This window comes from Lagopus muta, chromosome 16, assembly GCF_023343835.1.
Source record: "Lagopus muta isolate bLagMut1 chromosome 16, bLagMut1 primary, whole genome shotgun sequence".
Lineage (NCBI taxonomy): Eukaryota > Metazoa > Chordata > Aves > Galliformes > Phasianidae > Lagopus > Lagopus muta.
In genome coordinates, this window is record NC_064448.1 from 9,664,269 (window position 1) to 9,686,949 (window position 22,681).

General features: G+C 48.3%; 1 protein-coding gene across 4 annotated transcripts in view; it reads right to left on the reverse strand.

Moving 5' to 3' along the window:
- The window catches only part of RALY (RALY heterogeneous nuclear ribonucleoprotein), a 108,794-nt gene that overhangs the window by 41,167 nt on the left and 44,946 nt on the right, over positions 1-22,681 (reverse strand). The gene's annotated exons all lie outside the window — the stretch shown is intronic.

Below are 22,681 nucleotides of genomic sequence, written 5' to 3' on the forward strand. Positions count from 1 at the left end.
CTGTGCAACGCGGATGATTTACCATCTCATCCATCCCACCTTACATCTAAGCTTCCTCTACATGCCAAAGTCCTGCAATTAATTTAGAGTCTTGATATTCTTAAAAACCACCTTTGAGTTGTTTTCATTTGCCTTCTGGGTTTTTTCTTTTTTTTTTTTTTTTTGTTTTTACATCTGCAAGACAAAGCCAAGTTTTTAAGTCTTCACCATTATAGGCCAGAAATACACCACTACTTTCTGAAAGTGAGAAATTTTGCAACTGACATACCTATAGGAACTGAGGTTTTAAGAAAATAGACTTCATGCCCGTGCTAAAACCACACGAGTTGGCAAACCTGCAGGAGCCTGAGGCTGCAGCAAGATATGCTTCCTCCTTGTGGGTAATTTATGTGAGACCTGCTATCACTTATTCAGAAAACAAACACTACTACCAGTAGTACTTTATTACTAAAAATCTCCCTCGACACAATTTGCCTAATTACAACTCTGATAAAAATACGAAAACATTAATGAAATAGAAGTCTACTGGCAATCTGAGCAGCGAGAACTCTGGATCAGATGCTTCACTGATGCAAACTGATGGGTCAGCGGTGACTTCAGTAGCACTGTACCAGTTTATACTGGCAGAAGATTTGGCCATGGCTGGTGACTTGTGTAATTTTAGAACTGGATGGGCAAAAATACTTCCAGCATTGTAAGATGAAGAGGGCAGAGCATGGTGACTTGCCTTAGTCAAGAAGCGTATCAGATGCTTTCCAAGAAGTGGAGTCCTGGTGATTAAACTTTATCTTGGATAATTCCTTCCAAATTTGGAAAGCCAAGAAAGAGTTCTTAGAATTCAATGCAGAGATGAGGTAAGCTCTGGATCCTGTGGTACTCCTCTTGTGGAGCAGACACAGCCCCGTTGCGCTGGGAGCCCAGTGCCAGCCTGGGGTGAGCTATGGCAGCAGGAAGGCCTGGCTTCACAGGGCATGGGAAGCTGAGCTCAAGCACTGTAACCACCGTTATCACAAAAGCATGCTTTATTTCACCATTCACTTCACTGTATCATGGCTCATTACCCAATTCAGTGCGGTCTTTCTCTGCCCTTAACACAGCTTTGTTTTCTCTTATACACAGAGCCAGTGCTAATGAGAGCAGTCATGGCTCTGAGATGCCCTGGGAAGCACTTGTCTCCTCCTGGGCTTACAGGAGAGGATTCCCAGCACTGTTCAGCTGCATAAAGACCCTCAGGCTTCCAAAGCCCACAGGACAGAGGATACAGACCAGGCCCACCAGTCAGTTATGCCCAAATAACCCCCTGAAGTCACCTAAATGCCACTGGGGGAACTTGAGACTGAGATGAACAATCAGCAGAGCTCCTCTGGGGCCCATGGCCAAGTGGCCGGTTTATTTACAGAACTGCCACGAAGAAGACAACGAATTCATCCTCCTTACCTTTCATACATCTCTTCAGATGCTATGGACCCTTTACTTTTCATACTAAGAGAGACCTGCCATCCATTTTGAACTCAGTGAAGTTTTCTTCATTAACTTAACTTTTGAAATGAAAACTTTTCATTTTCATAACGCTTGCTGCCTGTAAAGAAGTCCTGGTGCTCTTCCTCCTGCACAGAGGATTAGCCCAACCACAGCCCTGCTTTGGCTGCCTGTCTCTGTGCACATCCTGGGCTCTGCTGGGGCTTCTGTGGTTTCACAGGGCTGGAATGGAAACTGCATCCCTGGTGCTACTGTTGACACTGTATCACCTCATTCCCTGGTAACCTCCTCTGGTTACACAGCTGGCACAGCTGGTTACCTCACCCTTGCTTCCTCCATGCCCCCCCAGCAGGTTCTCCCTGCTCCCTGACACACCACAACACTGCATGTCCAGTGGGCAGCCTCACTGATACAGTGGCTGAAAAATAGATGGTGTATGAAGTGCAATTTGGTGTTGTAGCAGAGCTCTGTCCCCTCTGGGGTCTCATGGCGCTTGATTAAAACCCTTTTATGGGAAATCAATATTTACTCATTCTAACTTTCATTCTCAGACCTAAAAAGCACCAAGATGCACTTGTTAGACGCTGCACTACACGCATGCACACACAGGTCTATTCATTAGCAGAGGAATCCCCTAGCACTTATTTTTCTTTCGAAGCACACACAGAGGTAAGCAAGGTGAGGCTGCTTCCCCAGCAGGATATTACAGGCTGCAGCAGGATGTTAAGGGCTGCCACACAGGAGCACTGCCCCAGGTCACCTCGAGCTCCAGCCAAAGTGACAAGTGGTCGTGGTGGCACTGCACAAAGCTATTCCAGAGCCAGAACAGCCTGAAGCTTTGCCTTGCACGACTGAGATGCTCGTTTTGATGAGATGAACACAGCACTGGCTTGAGACAGAACAGACCCACAGCTGATTTCTGCTTCTCTCTGTGGGGACTGCAGCTGTGTGCTTTGGTCTTCCCATCTGGAAAATGGGCTGAGACACTGATCTTCTGTGGGGTGACAGGTGAGGGCATGCTGACGCCAGCTGATGGAGGATGGGACTGATGCTGGGATGTGGCCATAGGGGCTGGCATCACTCCTTGCTGGGTTTCTCCCAGGGGTAGCCATGGGGCACAAGCAGCCCACACACCAGGCCCTGCTAATCACCAGCCCTGCTAACACTTGGAGGCTGAAGGAATGAAACAAGCAGCAATAATAACAACAAAATAGTACTTAATAATCCCTTCCCAAAGCAGCACTGGTTTATTTCCTCTCAGGGGTTGCTTCGCCTCCTACAGCTTGATCTGTTAGTGCTGAAACCATAGCAACAGCCCAGATTGTACCATTAAAAGTAAGGATGCACGACCACTGTCATCCACACCAGCACCAGCAACCTGCCTGGGTTTTACAAAGATGAAAGATATTCGGGTTTCACACGTGTAAGAGAAAAGTCAACACTCCAGGGCACTGAAGGCAGGTGGAGAGCTGGCTCCCTCTGTTCTTTTCACCTCACCCCACAGCCTATAGCATGGGCTATGGGACAAATCCCCACACACACTCATTTTTCATGTTGCAATCAGCCTGGCTGGAAACCAACCTCTGCCCTCCTCCTGCCCCACAGCAACCCTGCAGCTGCATGCACCAGGACAGGGATGTGCACTTATTTCTGAGCAAAAGTAGTCTCCTTCCAGGTAAACAGAGCTCAGCATCAAGAAGGAGGCAGGTGGATGTGTCCAGCATCGCCTTCATTGTGTTGCTTTTATTTATATTTAATTAAAAGCAGCACACTCCAGTCTTTTGTTGGGTACTGTTCAGGCTGCCTTTGCTCTCCACAGCCAGACTAATGGCTGTGGCTGCTCCTGGCACATGATGCTCGGTGACACAAGAGATGAGAGGTCCTGTCCTAGAGGGCAGGTGGTCTCCAGTGCTGTGCTGACCTGTGCTCCTCACTGCTCCTCCCTCATGCATCCCCTCTGCAGAATGGCACTGCCCTGTTGGACTGGAACAAACTTTATTTCGCTTCGTTGAAAGCAGCTCAGCTACTCAACCTGCAGCAACTGTGTTGTGTGACATAAGGATGAACTTCTCAACCAGACCAAGGGAACACAGCGGCTAGAGATGGGAGAACACAGGGACAGCATCACACAGTGATTTGTGGGCATTGTCTGTCTAGTTGTTTTTTTTTTTCTTTTCCTTTTCAAAACACAAAATGTCATTAACATTTGAAAGCACTGAGTATTTTCCACTTGCTCTCTGGAGGTTAGGAAGTGGGAAGGAAAGGTCTGTGAAGTTTCAGAACCAGTCCGTTGTTTGTTCTTGAAAAAACATCACATGCTGCAAACACATCTGAGAGGTTTGTGCATGAGCTACATGGCAATAATTCTTTGTAGTGAGATGAATGTATACATATGAGAAATGCTTCTAGTCAGAGAAAATGTAGATGAGTTTCTATAGGATGACTGGGGTCTGGTGAAGGAGTTTCTGAAGGGGATCTCTTTGGTTATCTTGGGGTATTCTCCCTCCTGGTGAGGCAGGCTGCTATCAACGGCTGAAGACACCAACACCAGGCTGGGCCTGACACAATCTTCATCTGTGCTCTGCTATCTCCCATGGCTCCTTTGCAGTCTTGCAACACAGAAAAATGAACACATCCAGACAAGTAATCAAATCAAAATCAGGCATCACCTTTCCAAGGGAAAGCAAATGACTTCTCCAAAACATTACTCCTGGGTGCTGTATGCCTGACAATAACTCATCCCCTCCTTTTTCTGTGATGCTGGGGAGCAGGTTAAGACCATCAGTAAATTCCCCCCACCAGACAGAATAAACCCCTGATGCCTCCTTATTCCTTGTGCTGCGATACGAATCTGACCAGCCATCCCCCTGTAATGCCAGGATTTGCCAAGGAGGGATTTTTGTCATTTTGAGAAGCTTAGAAAGCAGAGGGGAGCCCTGCTGCTTCCCAGCACAGGCAGGATTTACAGGCAGGGGCAGCGGAAAGAAACACTGGGAGACTTATCCATTTTTACTTAGAAAAGTGTCACTTTCTATTTAGTGACCTGGTTTCCAGCCTCACGTCTGCATGTGCACTTGCAGATGCCCAGCCTGTGGATTAACAATGGGTAGTCTGAGCATGGAGCACAAAAGCAGGACCTCTGCTGTGCACTCCCATGAAAGGTGCCATGCAGGGTCCCCACTCTGTCTGGGACCAGATACATAGCTGGGACTTCCACAGGAGTGGCTGCAGGATGCAGGAGGCACCTTGGTGGGATGCCCATGGAGCTGCCAGGGAGTTGCATGCTGCCAGAGCAGTCATGAGTGTATGAGACAGCAAGGCAGGAGTGGGAGCTGTGGTGGTGCAGGGGTTAAGCCAAGCATAGGCTGGAGGTGACCGAGTGCTGGGGCTGGGATTGGGGCCATATCTCTCACAGGGCAGGCTGGCTTCCCTGCACCATCCTCCTCCTCATCTCTCCCAGGTGAGCAGTGTGATGGTTCACAGGACCTTCCAAGAAGCTGCTCATGTTACTGCACCTTAGAGCCGAGTTCCTCCCAGTAGAGAAGACCACTAAGAAGGTCTTAGAGACCTTCTTGGGTAAGACCCCAACAAAAGTACAACCCTCTTTAGACATCAGAGAACGCTTTTAGATGCACCAATAGAACAAGTTCAGTTTACACTGACATTTTGGTTCAACTCAGTCAAGAAGTCCTGTAAGTCCAAAGGCTGCTCTGCATGAGCCCCAGCAGCACCAGCTGCTCATGGCTGCATGTTAGGAAATACTATTTCTCCAAAAGAGTGGTTGGGCACTGAAATGGGCTGCCCAGGGGGGTGGTGGAGTCACCAACCCTGGAGGTGTTCAAGGAACATTTAGACGCTGTGTAGAGGGATATGGGTTAGTGAGACATGGTTGGTTTAGTGACTGGATGGTTGGACTGGATGATCTTGGAGGTCTTTTCCAACCTTGGTGACTCTATGATTCTATGATTCTATGACACTCCAAACCCAAGCCTCCTTACAAAGGAGGTTTTTCAAGGGCTGGTTGATAGGAAGTATATATTTTTTTTCCTGAAATTTTATCTCCTTGAGGGGCTTCCCAAGAGAAAACATCTCTTTCACTGAAATGTCTTGAGCTAAATGCCAGGAAAAATAAACTGAGAGTAAACCTTGCTCTGGGAATGGGCCCCTCAATGCCAGTAGCTCAACCAGCTGTTCCTATGTCATTCTTTACCGAATTGTTTTACCTTTTCCAAAGGTAAAAAAAGCCTCGATCCTACTGAAAGATAAAAGAACAGCAGAGAGCAGGAACAGCAGTGACCCCAAAGAAGAGCCAGAATGCCCACAAGCTCCGCAGTGGCACACAGTGGGGCCGCGCTGCTGCAGAGCTGCACATGTCTCTACTGTCTTATCTCCCACTTCCTAAAAAAGCCTCCCCAGATGCAAAGTTGCACACCAGTCTGCAGCCAAAAGAAGATGCTGAAATAGTTGATCCTCACTGTGGAATCTTCCTGAGAGGTGCTCGGTGCCTGCAGCCAACAGAGCTAATAAACACCTTCCACTCCTACACGCACTTTGGAGTAGATACATTCCCAGCAACATTAAATTAAGTTCGTTAGAAAGATCATTAAATTTCTTTTGATTAAGTGTCAAGAATAAACTGCGGATGAATGATGGAGTTTTTTAATGAGTTCAAAAGTCTATGAAATAGTTTTCTTCCCTGGGTCAATTATAATTTCAAAGCAAAATTCCCGTGGGACCAATTTATTGGGACTGCAAAGAGGCTTTTGTTCTACAGCTCCCAGCTGCTCTGCATGCTGCCTGGCCCTGCCCGTGTGTGCTCAGCTGCAATTTTGCTTACTCAGATAAGATGCTGAATGCCCCAGCACAAAGCTCAGGGGAGCAGCTTTCTCTTTCTGGTTTATAATACATATTTTGGTGTATTGCAGAAGAAAAAAACCTCCTGCACAATGAACAATTCCCACTGATTTCTGAAACTATCCAGGGATTTGTGCAGTCCCATTAAGCAAACAGAGCCGTTCAGTGCAGCCTGAGTAAAAAGAGACCTTGCTCAGACAAGGAGGGTACAGGATCATTGCTGGGATATCAACAGAGAGGTCCTGCTGACATAGCTCACAGAACCTGCTCTTCTGGTGTGACAGTGTCACACCAAGTGAGAAAAGCACTGAACCCAAAGCACAGGGAAGAGTATGCCCATGTTTACTGCCAGTAACATGTGTAAGCCAAATATCCAGACTCAGGATGATCAGAGAAGGTAGCCACTGAAAGAGTCCATGTGTATACCCACATCACTGGCCTTGAACAGGACTCTGAAGGTGCTGATGGATGTCTGTTGTGAGACAGCTTTCAGCTGCCCCAAATCCCAGCCCAAGGTACTCAGCCAGTTTCAAAACCACTTAGAGAAACATGACATCTCCTGCTCATACCAACCACATAGGGACATCAGAACTATTGAACTCAGGCCAACCGGTTCTGTTTGTCTGTCCATCCGTCCGTCCATCCATCCATGCATTCTTCCATCTATCCATCCATCCATCCCTGCATCCATCCACAGGTTGCAGAGGAGTGCAGAGATGTCATGTGTGCAGGGTGCTATGGAGCTTATTGGTTAATTTAACAGAGAAACATGGCAGAGAAGGCAGAATATGTGACTGCACTCCTACAGAGACAGCCACAGCAGTAACAGATGAGGCTCAGCTGCAGCTGTGTGCAGCATCACCAACTTCTTGCAAACTTGGCTTCAGCACCTAACAAACACAACCCGGACACTGCAGTAACATGCTTGTCCCACAGGAATGCCCTAGTTTTTTGGTTTTTTTTTTAATGGACAAAGAGCAGAGCAGTTGCAGATTGTTGCCTCTCCTCCTTCCCTTTCTGCTCCCTTTTCCAACCACTATTAGACCGCCATGCGCAGAGAAGGTGGGGAACACCTGGCACCCAGCCTGTGATGGTGGGCTGCACTGCCTTTAGACTACAAACCACCACTTTACAGACAATAGACCATCAATTTATGGACCATGGACAATCACTTTATACACCACGGATGATCACTTTAACCATCTACAGGGCCAGGTGCCATTCTGGCATATAACACCTCAAGCAATCCAAAGTAACACAGTGCCATTTCTACTAAATCCTCCCCTTGCTCAGTAGGACACACCAAAAAAACCAGGACATTTATTCTTCAAAACCTTCCCAGCACTTCACCTTCTGCAAATTATACAGCAGAACACAGTGAATATTGTGCAAATCATAAAGCAGAACAAAAGTGCCTCCATTACGCAAATGAGAGACATGGGCTCAAACACTGCTTGGTCTCAGCCTCCTTTACCAGGAGTGAATTCCCACATTCCTGATTTCTCACCTAAGCAGCTTCTCCTGCTCCTGATGGTCCTGCTCTGCTCTCTGCTAAAGGATAGAGCCAAACACAACCTACTCCTCAGCAATTGCCATTCGCAGCCCACAGTATTCGGATAAATTGCCATTGATTTCCACTTCCACCAGCACAGCTGGCAGGGCACAGCCTTCAGAACAGGCTGCATCTTAATTCTGGCTTCAGATTAGCCTGTGATTAATTATCTCCCCGCATCCAGAGCCTCTTACTGCTCTCTGTTCCTTCATTGGAAGCAATATGTGGGATAGGACCATAACTCCACCTAAATCTGTTATAAGCTGATATCCCCAGAATAATCCTGATGGTCCCCATATCAATGTGTTCTCCTCTGGGCTCGCTCCCTCTGCTGCCTTTTGTTGCAGAAAGGAAATTACAGAGTCCTGTACCCTGCTAGGTTTACATGCATAAAGCAAAGACTCAGCTCAACCCACACGAAATACTCTGCCCTGAAACATGAGGCAGGAGCAGCTTGCAAGGTGCTCAGCACCCTGATGCTGACCCAGGAAATCAGTATTGTTCCAATCCATGCAGATGAGCAAACTAATGACATGCAACAGGACATCCCTTCAGCCTAAGTGTTTTGCTGGACCAGGTCCCCAATATAAAATGCATAAAGCCATGAACCAATGCCCTGAAACCTTGGGCAGGCAGAACTCATTCCCTGCTGCCTTGCAGTGACACAACGACCACTTCTCCCTGCAGGCTGCACAACAGCAAAGATTCCAGCAGCTGCACGAACCCAGTGAGCACCAGCAGTTAGCAGGGCTGCAAACCAAGCCCAGCTGAGCTCTGTGCCTGCTCAGTGCGCTGCCCCACCGCCCTCTCTGATGCTGATGTGTCCCCATCATCCCATGAAGAAAGGTTGAGGTAACTGGGCTTGTTTAGCTTGGAAAAGAGCTCTGGAGAGACCTCACTGTGGCGTTCCAATTCTTGAAGGGAGCGTATAAGCAAGAGGGGGAATGGCTGTTTGTGAGGGTGAACAGTGATAGCACAAGGGGGAATGGTTTTAAACTGAGACAGGGGAGGTTTAGGTTGGATATTAGGAAGTTTTTCCCCCAGAGGGTGGGTAGGCACTGGAACAGGTTGCCCAAGGAGGCTGTGGATGCCCCATCCCTGCAGGCATTCAAGGCCAGGCTGGATGTGGCTCTGGGCAGCCTGGTCTGCTGGTTGGCGACCTGCACACAGCAGGGGGTTGGAACTGGATGAGCACTGTGGGCCTTTGCAACCCAGGCCATTCGAGGATTCTATAATCCCCAGTGGCACATTTCATGAAAGAGCACTGCACAGCTCCAAAACCTGGGCTCTGCTGTGCCAAAAGAAAAACAGTAGTCTCAAATTAGCACTTGAAAATACCCCAAACAGATGAGGACCAAACACCCCCAAGGCAGACAGAGAAGGGAGGTCAGCATCCTCTGAGCTGCTGCCCCACAGTGCTGTGGATTGGGGTGCACCTGTACAGCCTTCAGTGAGACATGGGCCATCAGCTCTGCTGGATTCCATCAGCCATTCATCTTTTGTAAGATGACAGCTTTCCCCTGTGTTGCCACCAACACTTCAGTACTTGGTTTTTGTTTTAAATTTTTTTTACAAACAAGACACTGCCACTTTGCAAAGTTACGCTCTTGTACGGTTTGAACACATCATGGGCAATGGGCACAAAAACTGACGCCATGCTCGCACACACAAATACCACCATCTTCCACCTAATTTTGCTACACTGAACTCCTTTCTTTCCAAGCTCCCCCTTGATGGCAAGGCACTTTCTGCACCTCCACTAATGTCCCTGTCCCAGCAGCAACAGAGGGGCTTCCAGGGCTATCAGAGGAGAATGTGAAGATCTGCATTCAGGTCCTTATGTGCAACCCTAACCAGCTATTCAGCCTTTCCTTGGGCCCTGATTCCATCTGTAAATGGAGCTAATACAGCTCGTATGCTAACTGCATTCGGTGTTTATAATAGCATGTCATTGCCACCCATGTGCAAATGTTAACACCTGAAAAGATGTTTACAAAGGTCAATAGGTGAACAAGCAAACCACCAAGGGGGGGGGGGGGGGGTTGCTTTGGACACAGTTCTGTGCAGCCTTGTACTCTCCAACACATTGATATCACTACCCATTAGAATGCACTTCAAAAAGATGAGTTGGGCAGTAAAGAGCCCATCATGTTCAGAAAACAAAAATGCTACGTCTGCATGGAGAAGGAGTAACATCCTTCACCTACAAACCTATTTCTCAATCTTTCTCGGTGGGCTCACGTGCACAGAGCTGCTGGGAGGCAGCTGTGGGTCTCATCTGTACCTGCAAAGAGAGGTCAGAAATATCCACCAGGAGGGGAGAGAGTAATGCATGAGTGAAGTCGAGAGATGCTGAGCAGAACAAGAAGCTAAAAACAACCTCTCACAAGTGACCAAGGCCACTGTCTGTGACTCAGAGGCAAGATTAAGCTTTAGGATTATCCCACTTAAAGCTTCAGAAGAAAATTAAATTAAATTACTGTCTACCTTGATTGCCACTTTTGTCAGGACAAAATGGGCACAGGAAGGCTCGCCTGGGCCAGCTAATTGAATTGCAACAGTGTGAGCTGTTGGGAGGAGGGGGAAGGAAAACGGGTCTGTCTGAGGCATTGGAGGTAGGAGATGTACAAGTTTCAGCAGATGCTGGAACAGCTGGCTCCCACCAGGAATGGGAGACAGTTCCAGGGAGGGTAATATGAGACAGACATATCTAATATCTTTGGAAAATATCCTGATATCTCTCGGGGAGCCCACAACAGCAATAATCAGAAAGTTGTTCCTTTCACAAGTAGAGCTTGAGCCAGGTCAAGCAGCAAGTGGTACAAAGGAAGGTAAGCAAGGCCTGATAACATGCAGGGATATTGCAGCTTGGTTTGAGTGGCACAGGGATACAGAACATTGGAGAGTTAATGGCTACAGCTGCACCTGAGATGGCACATCCTTATGGAATGGGTCACTGATAGGAAAGCTGGGTGATGTTGGCGGAGAGAGAAATTGGGGGCACACAGTATCCCAGACAAGTGACCCAACTGCGAACATCCCACCAAGATACACTGCCTGGCAAGTCTCTTCTTACCGCTTTTAACTCAGCATCTTCTTCCTCCAGTCCCAGCTGTGCAGCCAGGAAGCTCACTCTGGGGGCACTCCACTGTCCCCATCTCTGCCCTCACTCCCCTCCATCAGCTTTTTCTCTGGCTGCCCTCTGCCTGTGCTCAATGCAGAAGCAATGCGGGGTGGAGAAGTAGCACAGAGCCAGGCTGTATTTGCTCATCCCGTAACTGTGTGGACAGAGGAGCACCAGTGATCTGCAGGGCAGGTCCATCACATCAGGCACCTGCCTTCCACCTGCACATCTGTGTCCATGGGAAGAGTGGCTCTGTACAGCTCCATATCCATTGAACGGAAATGCTGAAGCCTAAATTGCAGACAAGAAAGGCAGGCTGGCATTTGACAAGGGGCTCCTTGCTTGTTATACGACTATCCAAAAAACTACTTAAAAAAAAAAAGGCCCCCACAAGGCTAGGAGAGCATTCAAGACACAATTCCTGCTGGTCATTAAGTGCTGCCTGCTAAATGAACAGGCCGTCTTTATTAAGCATCATCTTTATTAACAACTGCAGCAGAAAACTCAAGTAACAATGGAGCTCAAGAGCTAAAATAAATCTTTGAGACACTCCAGCCGATGCAGTGGAAACATGAAGGCTTTGCAGCAATCTGTGGTGCCTGTTTAATAGCAGGGTGAAGGACGTTAAGAAAAGAAATTGGCTGGGCAAGCTTTAACTACACTGAACAGATCACCTTAGGTTAGCAAAGCTGTAGTCAATACCCAAGCCTTCAGATTTAGACTTTCAATCAAGTGTCTAATTAATGGAGCCTACGAAAGCAGGGCTCTGAAATTTAATGAAGCGCTCAACACGGAGCTAAGCGCTTCAGATATCTCAGCTTTCAAAAATCATGAGAGGGTGATAAAAAAAAGAAAAGTCAAGATTATGCAAATATAACCCCTCTCCGGGTCTGCTGAAAGGTTTGCTGAAAAGAAATGAGGATGCACCATCCCTGGAACGCCTCTGAAGCTGTGATGGGAGTGATTACCACAGGGGCTGATCCCAGAGCTCACAGCTGCTTTGATTTCAGGAGGGTAGCCCTGATTTGGGCAGCAGGCTGGCTGTGCTCATCACCACAGCTTTAGATGAGATTTGATGGGGGAAGGGGTGTGCTGCTGGGAGAAACAGAGCCAGGGAATACTCACCTTAGGAAGCTGCACGAGGAAACCTCTGGGCATGGCTGCAGGAACCAGCAGCACCAATTCAGCTTGTGGTTTTAAAGCCCTGGAGCTGAACTTGATCAAAAGTCTTATATCAGTTATGGTGAGCTATGAGTTACTTACTGCATGAGTTATGGTGAGTAACTCATATAATTAGTTTAAAAGCTCAGGTTAAAATGATATAGTCAAAACTGAGCTGGGTATTGATCCACAGTCTTCTCAAGGAGCTGATTTACTTCTATTTCTCTTTATAAACAGGAAGGGGATGCAGCGTGTTGAGCCCACAGTCCTCACTCAAAACATGTCCACAACACTTTGGTGTTACCATACAGCAAACAACCTACTTCCAGCATGGACCATCACCAGCATCTGTCCCTGCTTGTTGGTGGACTCTGTGACGGAGTGCAGGATGGGCACATCTCCACCTGCAGGGCTCTGGTGTGTCTGATTTCCAAACTTGAATGCCCAATATCCTCTTTTTACAGATTAAAATAAAGAGAGAATGTGGAGAATGCAGCCACAAAAAAAAAGATCGCAGTGCTGGAGGAATTGCTTGACAAAAAGAAAACTGGAAGAGGGCAGATTTAGATTAGATATTAGGAAGAAATTCTTTACTGTGAGGGTGGTGAGACATTGGAACAGGTTGTCCAGAGGGGTTGTGGTTGCCTGCACCCTTGAGGTATTCCAGGCCAGGCTGGATGGGCTGTGAGTAACCTGGTGTATAGGGAGGTGTCCCTGCCTACAGCATGGGGTTGGAAGGAGGTGATCTCAAGGGTCCCTTCCAACCCAAACTATTTTATGATTGCATGAGAATTAGACACTTTGCTCTACTTAGCTTATCAAAAAAGGGGACTGGAAGGTGATTCTGTTACACTGGCTGAGAGCATCCATATGTGGCAGTGCTGGGTACGAGAGTTTAGTCAAGAGGATAAAGGCAGAACAGGCATAGACAGCTGGAACTCAAAGCTGGACAAACCCAAATGAGATAAAGGGCACAAATTGTAACAGAAACACAACTAAAGGCCACCACAAGTTACAAGGGGAGGTAGGGAAGCTTTTGCTGACATCTTAGCACAGGTTCTGGGCTCAGTGTTCTCCACAGCCATGTGAGATGCACAGCGAGCACATGGCAGGCGGTGGGACGCCCTGCATGCTGTGAGCGCTCATAGAATCACAGGATGGTTTGGGTTGGAAGGAACCCCAAGGATATCTAGTTCTAAACCCCCCGCCAAGTGCAAGGACACCCCCCACTACAGCAGCCGGCTGCTGATGCAATGCCATGGCACCAGGCAGAACATTTTATTCGCTTCCCTCAGTCACAGCCCTGCCTCCTTCACACCGCTCTAACCACCAATGCCTTCCCCTCACTCCATTATTTCCAGCATTTCACACACACCAAGGATATATTCTGGCAATTTTTCCCCTTTCTGGCTTTTAAATACAGTGAACAATTACACTCAACTGCACTCATAAGCCGGCGTTAATGAGGCTCGTCGGCGCACTTTACTGATAGCAGCTGCTGTGCATCACGTTATCGATCTGCACACTGCAGTTATGCAAACCCTCCTGCTAAAATCCAAGCTGCCTGCGTTGCAGGAGAGAGATGTTTGCCATCCCTTTCCTGCTACTCCTCCTGTCACCGCTGCCAGAAGAGCTGCTGGGCCATCACCAGGGTGAGGCTCTGCATTCCATGGGAGCCCGGCAGCACGCAGTGGGGTGCTGAGCTTCCTGGGATCTCCTCTACATCGTGCTTGCTGCCAGGAGCAGTGCCAAGCTGGTGTGGTTATTTTTCTAGGAAACAAAGCTGCTTTCTGGGTGTCTGCTCTCAGCTGGATGCCTCCAGCACCAGCTCTCCATCAGCATTAAGTGCAGTGAGCACGTTTGTAAGTGCATCTGGATCGCACTGACACCACCTGCTGGGATTACTCCTTGCACCTGGCAGCTGGCACCAAGGGATACGTGCTCTGAGCTGCTCCTGCCACCTCACCAACACAGCCACTGGTCCTCATGGCTCTAAGAGCCAAGGTTTGTGTCTCACATCCCCAACTATCTCGCTAACGTCACTGGAATCCTGTGCACTGCATCACCTTGTTGCAGCTTCCTCTGCATGTAAACTCCTAACCACCTTCAGAGGTTTTCCTGCTCACTTGGTTTTCTCAGCTGCCTCAAACGTCCCTGGGGTTTATCTTCACCCCTGAGGCTGGAAAATAAAGTCATAACCTGGAGCAATGACATTGCCAAGCACTTGTTTGTGCATTGCTGCTCAAAGAGGTACCATGATAGGGGGACACACCTGGGGCCATCTCAGGGAAGCCTCTGGGGGAGCCCTGGGGCTGCTCCTTACTGCTGCAGGGCTGGTCTCCAAGGAAAACATGCTGCTGGGCTTCCCAAAAATACACTACTGAGCAGAAAAGATGTGGCTCAGTGCTAACAACCGCCCTCTGGAAAAGCTCAGCTGGAAGCTAGAGGCTCAAAAATCTTTGCAAAAGGCATGATGCAAAAATCCTCCTGGGAAAAGTCAGCGTCAGGAGGCAGAAGGGTTTAGAGAGGACTGCACCAGAGCAAGCTGCTCCCCCCACCACGAGATGCTGGTGGTAATGGGATAGAGCCCTTCCAGATGGCTTCCAGCATCACTGCCCATCCCTGCCCTTGGAGGGCATCAGATCGGACATCACCAGCTGCAACAAGGAGCTGCACGCACTGGGACTTCTAGAGGAGAAAGGCTGTGGGGGCACAAACCTGCATGACTTCAAGCATGTGCACGAAGGAAATAAGGCAAGAGCACCTCAAGGAGAGTGTCCATTAAGCTGTGGTCTGCAAAAGCACCATGCCCCTGCCTGCGTGAGACATGAGCAGCGGCCGTGCTATGGTGCTGGAGCTCAAGGACCCAACTTTGTCCCACGTGTGCTGATTTGTCACTCTTATCTCCTGCTGCCCACACTCTTCTGGCAAAGCTTGAAAGCAAATTTTTGCCCTTGACAAATAAGCTGTGAAAAGGAATCCTCCAAAATGAGATGCATGGGTGCTTGACGGAATGAAGCAGCGGTCGATGGAGACTGAGAGACACTGCCATGGGTTGGGGTAACAGCCACAGCACAGAGACATCCACCCACATCTGACTGACTAACAGAGCTGGAAAGGTCTCCCCAGCAAATACCAGATAAAGCTCATGGAAATGCATACTCCTCCAAACATCCTTTTTTGCAGATTAAAGCCCAAGTGACAATCCACAGTTTCTCAAGTAAACGTTACGGCTCTCTTTCACCTTCCTACAAACACGACAGCTTGAAGATAAAATATCTTCTGTGACAATTTGCACTGGAAAAGTCACTTTGAAAAAAAATCCTTCAATTAAAACCCACTCTGTTTATTTTTTTGTTCTGTAGAACAAAGCTCCCCAGTGCTACTGCCTACAAAATGTGCATTTCTCAACAAACGCGCTGCATCACTGATGGATCACACTCTACAGGACTTCCTGCAAAGACAGTGAAAAATGCTGATTATCTGTAGCATTAGTCAGCAAATTGCAAAATGACAGACGGTTTGCTTTGCTGCTCCCACCACACATAAATAACAGATCTGCTTTGCCCCCCATTGCACACATCTGGTTAAACAAATAGAAAAAGAATGACAAAGGGAATTTACAGTTGCTCATCAACTACGTCTCTGCCTCTGGCAAGGGGCATTACTATTAATTATATTGCTTCATACAGCTGCAGAGGGAAGGCAGAGGTAAGGCTTTCCAGCTGTGGCTCAGTATTGCACTGGGGGAAGCCCATGGCAAAGCCCTTCATGACTGCTGGGGCACAGGAGTCCAAAGAAAATGGAATCCAAAGAGGCAAAGCTACCAGAGCAAACCAGTGAGCAATGGGAAGGCAGGAGAGCCGTGTCCTGGAACAGCACTCCCCATCCATTGCAATGTTCTCCTCCTCCAGGCATGCCTGGATGCTTCTGCCAGGGCTGGCCATGTTCAGCACCATTTGGAAGGCCCTACATTTGATGTATCCCATTTCAATTGCTCAGTGTCCAGGTGGAATGGTTCAGTGTCAGAGCAGCGTCCCTCAGGGCCCATATTTCTGCTCCAATATGCCTTTGTCTCGTTCCTGCTCTCTTCCCAGCACCACCTCAGCTCACTGCCAGGCTCTCACATCCATCCTTTCAAATCTCCCTCCTCCTCCACAGCTGAAAATGATTTCAGAGAACCACCCCAATGCTTTCTCTGCAAAGAAACCCCATGCTAAATATTGTGATTCATCAGATTAGTAAGAGCAGACCCCCTAATCTGAGTGTTGGCTTTTTTAAAACGAAAGAGTCATCTGCCACGTGGAATACAAGCTTCACTTCTAATTAATGGTGTTAACAAATCTTTCTGCACTAACAAGCACTCAGTGGTGTTTTCCCAAGGGCTCTGTCAGGAGACATCAGCAGCAGCTTACCTCCTGTGTCCAGTGAGCACTGTCAGGTGAAGCTATTTGGAATGCTGCAGACCCCAGCTCTATACCTTCTCCTTCCCGTGCACTGGGACACTTGGAGCAAGGCAATCCTGCTTCAGAGAACTCTTCTTCCTCCCCTTTGCCTCCTATGGCATCATGGTTTTGTTCTTCGGTGCTAGCTTTACTTTCATAGAATCACAGAATCATTGAATGGCTTGGGTTGGAAGGGACCTCAAGGATCATCAAGCTCCAACCCCCTGCCAAATGCAACCTCCACATTTAATAGTAGACCAGGTTACCAGGGCCCCATTCAACCTGGCCTTGAACATCTCCAGGGATGGAGCATCCACAGCTTCTCTGGGCAGCCTGTTCCAGCACCTCACCACTCTCTTGGTACTGCTTTCCTCCATCCGTGCGGGAAACCAGAGCTGCTGCAGGTAGAAGGGCAGATAAGAAAGGGAATCTCTGCAAGGTGGGAGCAATCCCTGCTTGGAGAAGTTTCTGTTCCTCTGCAGTCCTGAACAAGTAGGTCAGCCTTTGACACTGATTTTTTAGGGGAGATGAATTTCAAACTCTTCTTTGCAGCCACAAACCTACAGCTTCTCCCACTCCGGGGGCTCAGACCACATCACAGCAGGTGCTAAAGCTCGGATCACCTCAGCTGGGAGCTGCTCTGCTTCTTCTTTTGGAGGTTCCAAGGCCCATGTGCTGCACCTTCTTCTCTTCATCTCCTCAGCAGCAGCATCTCACTGCCAGAGCAGCCCCTCGGACAGAGCTCCTTGTCAGCCCAGGTTTGACAGGGTATGGATCTGCTTCCCTCCCTGCTCGCAGCTCTGCTGACTCAAAGGAAAGCAATCTGTAACGGGCCCCTCGATAGCTGTATTTTTCTTACTTAAGTGCACACAAATTGCAACATGCAACCAATTAGACAGTTTATCTTTTTTTTTTTTTTTTTTCCACAACAAACATAATTTGTAATTCCAAAATGTCAATAAGAGCCCTTCACTTCTATATTCGGCGGCATTTGAAAACTCAGCCTAGCCGTTTTGGAGTCAATAATTAAAAGAAAAAAAGGCAATTAGGGTATTAATTGAGACTCACCAAGTCACTTCACAGAACGTACTGTGTATTTTTTGACTGCACGCTTTGCCTTGCTGGATGCTCCTGGATGTGTGACTGCAGCTGCAGTTTTCAAGGGGCAACCCCTGAGTGAACCTCAGTTCTGCAGCTCAACCAAATGGGAACAGCCACCCCAGAGGAGCCCCCTCCTACCTCTGGAGATGGCAAATTATTCTTTTTTTTTTTTCCACGCTAATATCCAAATTCATAGGAGGCATCACTGATGTGGCAGATTCTTTGCACATTCAAACACTGAGCCAGGAAAGCAGTGTGCACAGGAATAAAGGCACTGAACTCTGCTTTCCGGAGCTCCCTGCTGGAGGGATATTTCTGCTAGCAGAGCTCTAATGCTGTGCAGCATTAAAGGGATTGGCAGCACACCACCTGCAGTATTAAGACTTCCATCAGCTGTCTCCTCACACAAAAAGCAGCGCCTCTCCAAAAATTTAATACCTTGCAATTTTAAAAGTTTGATATTAATACTGAGGCTTAAGAAGAAAGTACAAGTCAGCGGAGTGCGGATGGATGCTCTTCCAGTTTGGCCAGCAGAACGCCCTCGGGTGAGCTCAGTGCACTAATGAAGCAGCTCTGGCATTGTCCTGGTAGAAACAGATGCTATAAAAAATGAAGAAAAGAAAAACTAAAACCTGTCGGAGGGACTGATGTGCTATTGTAGTAGGTGCTACAGAAATAAGTGGAATTAGCTCAGGCAGATCACAAAGAAATGGAGAAAGGAAGGATGGCGTGGGAAGGCCTTGCTGCCCCAACCAGCAGCTGCTTTGTGATGCAGGAGGAAGCAGCCAGCTCCTGCAGCACTGAGGTGATGCTGGGTCACACAACTTCTCCACCCTGTCACCCTGGGGCTGCTGTGGCACTGATCCCCATGGAGGATTGCAGGGCAGAAGGACTTAGGGATGAGCTTTAAAGCGCTCCCATATGGCTCAGCCAGTCCATCTGCAGTGAACACTGGGGCCAGAGGAAGGAGCTTACCTCCCTGCTCCCTGCCTCAGCTACAACAGGCTGCTCCCTCAAGGAGATGCTGGCAGGTTGGCAGGTATGTGTGACACAGGTCCCCACCTGCGGCAGCTGGGTGTCCCATTTCCCTCCTCTGGATGTGCAAAGGCAGCACTGGAAGGACAGAAGAAGGACAAGCAGGACAGGCTGAGCTGCCAGCAGAGCCCATCCTGTGGCTTTGTTTTTTCTTGCAGTTGAATCAGATTCTGATAAGAGATGGTGAAGGATTTCCATGCCACATGCAGTGCTGCGATGCAGGCTCTGATCTATGGATTACAGTTTACCAAGGAGACAGCTCTGTGGAAAAACACTTACGAGGAAGAAATGTCACTGTTGTAAAAAAAGAAAAAAAAAAAAAAAAGCTTAGGGAACCATTTTTCTACAGCTGTTTCCCTTGGAAAAACCCAATAAAGTCACATCCACTCCCCTGCTGAGCATGGGAAGAGTCTCTTATGGAAGCACCTGCATGAGGTTCGGCTCTCAAACCTCACAGCATTCCCCATCACCTGCCTGCAAGCATTTCTCCAAAGGAACAAAACCATCGCTGTCACTACAGCAATTTTACTGCTGAGGTCTGTTATGAGTAGGTGGGAGCCCCCAATACTTCTGACCTTCAGGCTTTGAATTCACCCAGGCTAATGCTCATCTGAATAGAAAGCTACGTGCCAGACACCCAGGCTGGCAGAGGATCAGCCTCCCTCTCTGATTAAAATATTTAGCGCTGACTTATCCATAGCCACAAGCATCTCGTATTCAAAATCTGTGACTGCAGTGCAAAATGAGTAATGCTCTTGAGAAGTCAAGCAGGTAACTGTAAAGTAGCTTACAAACATTGTCTGAGCCTGATTTGAAAAATCCCAGTGGAAAAGCTGCGGGTTACGTGTTCAAACAGGTCCTTCTCACACCAAATTCAGCATACGGGCTGGGAAATCCTTTTAAAGAAGGTGGGAACTGCAGCACCAGGGCTGCAAGCACTGCCAGCTGCCCTCGTCCCCGCAGGTCCCCAAACCTCATGTTGTCCATCCAGTTCCAAACCTCCAGTCCCATCTGTGGGCTCAGAAAGGTAGAGCTCACTGCATGGTCAGCTGCTCCTCCACACATTTAAGGGCTTTTTCCTCGAACTACAAAATAATATGAAGTGCTTTTCCAATACTGTAGGTTTTACGTGCCATAAAGCAGCATTTGGGTGCATTCCCGACTTCTGCACAGCTCTCCCTTACAGTGTTGCCCTAATTGTCCATTTCTGTTTACAACGTGCAAAGGAAAAGCTCAAATGCAGCTTTCTACCCCCTGCAAATACAGATATTGTTGATTATTTATAGCTCCTTATTTGCAGAGGACCTACGGAGACAAGCAGAAGGCAGATGTATTGAATCAATCCCCACGCCGAGGGGCCCGGGGTACCTCGTAAAAGAACCACAATTCACAACAGAAGATAAATTGCCGAAGCCTTTATGCATCCCTTCCTGTCAGTTGCTTTCTCAGTACAAACTTGGAGGAAAAAAAAGCAAAGGCCCTTCTCCTGGCTCTAACAGGATGCCATAGATCTGCTCCTCACCCTTCTGCACGACGGAGCTGCAAACACAGAAGGAGTTGTCTCTGCATCTGCACAGCTGTTCACATGAAGCTGATGCTCTGATCCAGAGTGTCACCTAATGGAGTGATGTGAGGTGGGTATGGCACGCTGACCACCCGGGTGGTCTCAGTCATCTCTAGAAGGTTCCTTTGGCAGGGAGGGAAACAAATCTGCTGGCTTAAAGGAGGTGCAGGCTGCTTCTACTGGGAGGGCAGGGGCTCTCCCTACATTAAAAAAGGGAAATTCCTGCATCTGTAGATGTAAAGTGAGGGAGGGAACAGGCAGCTGGTCTGCTTTCCCTAGGTAACAAGAAAAATTCTTGCCAGGCTGATGGAGAGGTCTGAATTTGGATAAGAAGCCAGTGCTTCAGGGCTGCTAAATGCAGTGGGAAATGATCTGGTCTCAGAGTACATAGGATGACTCTATCTATCATTTAAACTTGGACAAAGAGGGGAGAGTAGAAATTAGGAAAATAGCAGCGTACAGAAAAGGGAAGAATAAAACGATGCAAGAAAGAGCTGTGGCACCAAAGTTCAGAGCACATCTGGGGCAGGAAGGCCTGCTGGGGTGGCTGCTCTCAGCACCCAGCCACAGCCCTCTGCTGAAGCCAGCAGCCACCTCCCCATCTGATCTCTGGGGCCCCCTCCAACCTCAGCCATTCCATCAGTCTACGATTCCTCCTGGGGCTCCCATGGATTTTTCAGTGATGTAAGTCCTGTATTTTATTTCCTAGTCAAACAATGCTCAGCCCTTAGGGATCACGCTATATGTGACTTATAATCCACCTAGCTAAGCGCAAGGTGCACCTGGGTCAGGGCAATCTCAAGCACAGATACAGGTTGGGTGAAGAATGGCTTGAGAGAAGCTTTCAGGAGAAGGATTTGGGAATGTCGGTTGATGAAAGATTCAACACAAGGCAGCAACATGCACCTGCAGCCCAGAAAGCCAAATGAATCCTGGGTTGCATCCTGGGATGCCCCATCCCTGGAAGCGCTGAAGGCCAGGCTGGATGGGGCTGTGAGCAACCTGTTCTAGAGGGAGGTGTCCCTGCCTACAGCAGGGGGTTGGAACGAGGTGATCTTAGAGGTTCCTTCCAACCCAAACCATTCTGTGATTCTGTGATTCTAACAATTCAACCAGCAATGCTTGATTAGTCTCCCATGGCACAGACCTTCCTGGGGACCCTCCTTTGCTGGGGCACCACTCTCAGGGGGCTGACATGTCCAGGCCCACTGCTGTCCAGAGCTATTTCACTTCCTTAGACTCATCTATCTCTGCAGTTATTTCTGTTTCAAGTTTTCTTAACAGCAAACAAAGTTTTGGAAAATGTGGGTGGATCATCATATTTTTGAGCCACAGCACACTCGTATCTTACACCTGCCCTAGATCTTAAAAACATACATATGGTTCCTGCCACTGACCCTCTCCAGCTGTTGGGCTCCGACTGCAAATCACACAGTTGCAGATGACAAAATTACCTGCCTATCTGCAGTAATGTGTTTTCCAAACCCATTGTGGTAATGGCAGGAGCTGGTCTGTAAGTTAATGGACCATTTATTTATGGATCATACATAAGAGCGTACAGTATTTTGTAACCAGAGAGTGAAGCTAAAATTTCCCTCTTTGTCTGAGCCCACGGACACCCACCTGCTGTGATTTGGGCTGTGCCTGGCAGGGGGCACCTGGAAGACAGAAGAGTCATTTATTTCCATTTAGATGCAGCCTCAGACCAGAGGGACGGTGGGCTGTGGGCAGCCAAAGCTTCCCCAGGAGAGGTACAGGCACACTTTGTCATCTCCAGGATAACAGCAGGAACAAAGAGCCACTGAGAGCACAAACCTCTCCCCTTGGTCAGAGCAGAAACCTGGTGGCATCTGCCCCAGTGGGTGGCATCCCTGCCCCAAGACCACTGGTCTGCTCAGCAGAGATGCTGGTGGGTTGTGGCCACCAAACCTCTTCACCTTGGAAGAGGCTCATGGGAAAAAGTCCATTTCCTCCCGATGGCAAACTGGATGGAAATTATGGTTGTGATCATTTTGAGATGCTGGGAGGATGGAGCGGAAAATAAGAGTGAGTAAGGTGGGACCTACCAAGCAGCAATCTCAACCTTGTTGGGCCAGTGACTGCAATGAAGCAAGGTCACTCAATGGGGGGAGAAATTCAGCCAGGCAATCTTCAGGGGAAGGGAAGAGTAGGAGACAACGTTGGCAAGCACAGGGTGAAATCAAACTGGAGAAATCAATAAAGGGAAAGGACAGAGGGGGGCGACGGGACATGGGAAGAGATAAATTAAAGGCTTGCCCAGGGGTTATGATGGCTAGTGAGCAATAAATTAAATAAAAGAGGGCAATAGGGAGTGCAAGGTAGTGTGAAAAATTAATTAAAAGGAA